General features: G+C 40.6%; 1 pseudogene; it reads right to left on the bottom strand.

Annotated features, from left to right (window-relative positions):
• Positions 1 to 1,812: 1,812 nt before the first annotated feature.
• LOC134958940 (5S ribosomal RNA) lies at positions 1,813 to 1,930 on the bottom strand (annotated as a pseudogene).
• Positions 1,931 to 4,151: the final 2,221 nt, after the last annotated feature.

Below are 4,151 nucleotides of genomic sequence, written 5' to 3' on the forward strand. Positions count from 1 at the left end.
AATACGGCAGGGGCCATACGGGTTGCGTGCCAGGTGAGGGTGCTGTGCGGATGGTAGCTGGTCCCAAAATAGTAAGGGGTGTGGGTGCGTTCCCCCAAGGTGGGGACTTGCACGCCCCGGTTGGTACCAAAATTGTAGGTTGCATGGCCGCGTACCCCCAAGGTTGGGACGGGCACGCTCCAGGTGGTACAACATTGGAAGAGCCTTTGTGCACCGCTTTCCTTTTTGCTTACCCTGCAATTGGTTTGGTTGTGATTTATGTGAGTAATAAATATAGCTGTGACCGATTTCAATTGCCCAAAGTAAAGTGTTCTTGTCTCAGTTATATGGTTGGTCAAGTCGGGGTGCCGGTAAGTCGGCCTCTCCCTCCTTAAAGAAGTTTACTAATATTTCAGGAACCTGTTTTCCACAGGCACTTTAAGAGAGAAGGGGTCCCGTGTGCAGTCTCCAGCTATGCCCCCTTCTCTCCAGAGTCTACTGTGCATGCGCAGGTCTTTGGGAATGTGGTGTCTGCGCCACAAGGGGCAAACGCAGGATTTTTTTGGGGGTGTCCGTACATGTATGTATGTATGTATGTATGTATGTATATATATATATTGAAAAAGTGGATAAGATCAGAGCGACCACTGGTGGCACATATTTCTAGGGACTACGTGTTTTTCTTTTAAACAATACGGGGTTTATTACAGAAAATATTTTTTAAAACAAACATACACATGAAAGGAACAGAATTATAGGTTTAAAAATGTTAAAAACCTAAAGGGCACATAAAAGACAAGGAAAAAGTAGGGTATAAAAACTCATACACTAAAATATGAAATGAAAAATAAACACATTAAAATCCACTATGTGTCTAGAATAAAAATGGATAAAAGCAGCTTAACTGAGGATTCAGTAGTAGTAGCAGGATTCACCCAACGCGTTTCGTCTGGTCTGACTTCATCAAGGGGTAGCAGACACAGTGGGACACATCATCTATATATACCATTATGGATAAGGAAGTGATTGGTTACCTCACTTCCTGTAATTAACTTGCACTAAAGAACAGGATCTAAAAGTACACATTCATTATATCTGACACAAAGGGAGACTTTAGGTCTATCAAGCGCTGTGTTTGCGCATGGAAACTGAGTTAAGAATCACTTTAAATCTCCAATTTGGTTTTCTAGTGTGAACTTCCGGTCCGGGACGCTCTTCGCGTCATTTCCGCCCCACATCCGGTGTCCGGGAGTTTCCTTTGCGCATGCGCCGGCGGGTGTGAAAAGGGGATGCGGCGGCCATCTTTGTGAAGTCCACATCTTAAAGACAGTTTCATATAGTGGAAGCGGGTGCCGGCAGCCATGTTTTCACTGGTATTATTCATTCAGAAAGACTGGTGTTTTAGAATTCCATTGTCTCCAAACCGGAATAGAACATATAAAAAGATGAAAACGGGATCAATGCTTACAGAAGCGGGGATTCATAACTTAAAATATATATATTGTTTACGTTATATATACAGATCCTTTATGTTGTTAAAGGGCTAAGTTATGATTAATTATATGAGCATATATACAGCACAAGGTGTTACATGATATCTCCTTGTATACAGAGGGAGATGACACCCTGCGGGACTTTAAACAAATAGGGTATCAGGAGACTCTTCTTTTAGTACAAATATTAGATATGAAATATATACTTTAAAAACATATATATATATACATATAGGGCAATCAGTGTCATGTTAATAGCGTTATATATAGAGTTGATACCGTCATATACAGAGGAGAATTTTAGATTAGGTTTAGAGGTAGTGCACCCCTAATCCAATTTAATTTACAGCACCCGGTCTTCCTGGGCAGTTTCCTAGCCCTATACTGGCCGGGCCAACACTGCTTGGCTTCCAAGATCGGACGAATTTGGGCATATCCAGTGTGGTATGACTGTAAATTAGGATCTGGGCTGCAAAGACAGAAGAAGTGTCCAGAAGTTGGGGAACCACTACACAGTGCCACCAACATTCAAGGACCTAGTAAGAAAAGAGAAGACATGTTGACGGTTTCAACGAAGAAAGGATACTAAGGACAATAGGCTTACGTTCATAAAAAAGGAGCTATTTCGTAATTTTCATTGAGTCCGTCTGGGTGGAGTGATTTCATTTCATATATCCAGAACATCTCCCGTCTTGATAGTAGGTTGGAGAGGTCCCCCCCTCTTTCTCCGAGTGTGACTAGTTCTATGCCTTTAAACGTGAGTTCCTCAGGATTGGAGCCATGATGTTGCAGGAAATGTCTTGATACGGCATGTGTTTGAACCTTGTTCTTAATATTTCTTACTTGTTCCTGTATGCAGATTTTTAGTGGCCTCTTTGTCTTGCCGATGTTTTTCATCTTACAGTAACACTCCAGGAGATAAATTACTGAGGATATATTACAATTGATAAAGTGTTTAATCTTGTACTCCTTTGTTTCTCCTGTATTCTTGAATGTCTTTCTATTCGGATTTACATATTTACAGATATTACAATGACCACACTTAAAACATCCCACACACTTGGGTAATGTTCCTTTTGGTGTTTCATGGTTTCTTAGCATACTGGGTGCGAGGAGGTCCTTCAGATTCTGAGATTTCCTAAACACCACATGGGGTTCATGTGGTAAGTAATCTTTGAGAATGGGGTCCATTAGTAATATATTCCAGTGTGATCTGAGTGCTTGTTTAATCCGGTTGTCATGTCTATTATAGGTTGTAATAAACCTAATGGTATCCTCTTTCTTCTCCTTGGATTTATATTTCAAAAGTTGTTTCCTCTCCAAAGTCTTTGCTTTAGTATTGGCTGCTTCAAGAATATGTTCGGGATATCCTTTTTTGAATCTCTCCGTATAAATAGACAATTGTGTGTCACGATCTTCCACAGTTTTACAGTTCCGTGCGATCCTAGTGTACTGTGAGAGGGGAATGTTGTTCTTCCATCATTTAAGATGGTTACTTTGATAATGGACGTAGCTATTAGTGTCTACATGTTTAATGAAGTTCTTTGTTACAATCTCTTTTCCTGAGTGTGTCAGTACCAGATCTAGAAACTCTATTTGCTCCGTGTTGTCATTGGATGTGAATTTCAGATTCATGGTATTGTCTGATATGTAAATAAGAAAGTCTTTAAAAGAAGATTCATCACCATCCCATATGATTAAAATATCATCTATATACCTTTTATAAAATATGATATTTGGCTTAAAAGGGTGGTTGGTAAAGATACATTCATTTTCCCAGTAGCCCATAAAAAGATTAGCGAAGCTTAGCGTGAATATAGTTCCCATCGCTGTCCCACAGATCTGGAGGTAAAATGGATCCAAAAATGTAAAATAATTGTGTTTCAAGATAAAATTCATTATTTCACAAATGAAAGTCTGGTGATCCTCTGTGATGAAGTGGTCCTTATCCATAAAGAAGCGACATGCCTGAATTCCCTTCTCATGTTGGATGCACGTGTAGAGAGACTGCACATCTATCGTGACCCATCTATAAGTGTCTTTCCACTCTTGAAATTCCATTAGGTTAAGCACTGAGGTGGTATCTTTGAGATATGCGGGAAAATCCATGACGTATTTTCTTAGAAAGATATCCACATATTCGGACAAGTGGGATGTTAGAGAGTCAATCCCTGCCACGATAGGCCTCCCAGGTGGATTGGTCATTGATTTATGCACTTTTGGGAGAAAGTAAAAAATGGGGGTGACGGGGTTGGTGTTCAGGAGGTACTGGTATTCCTCCTTAGTCAGTGTCTCATTTCTGAGACCTTTAAGGAGGATACCTCTCAGTTCCTCCACAAAAGATTCCTTTGGATCCGCTGGTAATAATGTGTAAGAGGACCTATCTCCTAGGAGTCTCTCGGCCTCCACAATATACGCACTGCGGTCCATAATTACCAGCCCCCCCCCCCCCCCCTTTGTTAGCCGGTTTTAGGATAATGTCCTTATTGTCCTGTAGTTGCTTGATTGCTTGTCTTTCTCGGTTTGTTAGATTCTTCTCCTTAATGGGTTGGATCTCAGCATCACATAGATCTTTCATTACCAGATCGTAGAATATGCCTATGTTGTTTGCCTTAGACTCCAATGGATAAAATTTTGATATAGGTCTCAGTCCTGATTTTGATTGCTCGTAATTCCGTA

Source organism: Pseudophryne corroboree, chromosome 9, assembly GCF_028390025.1.
Source record: "Pseudophryne corroboree isolate aPseCor3 chromosome 9, aPseCor3.hap2, whole genome shotgun sequence".
Taxonomy (NCBI): domain Eukaryota; kingdom Metazoa; phylum Chordata; class Amphibia; order Anura; family Myobatrachidae; genus Pseudophryne; species Pseudophryne corroboree.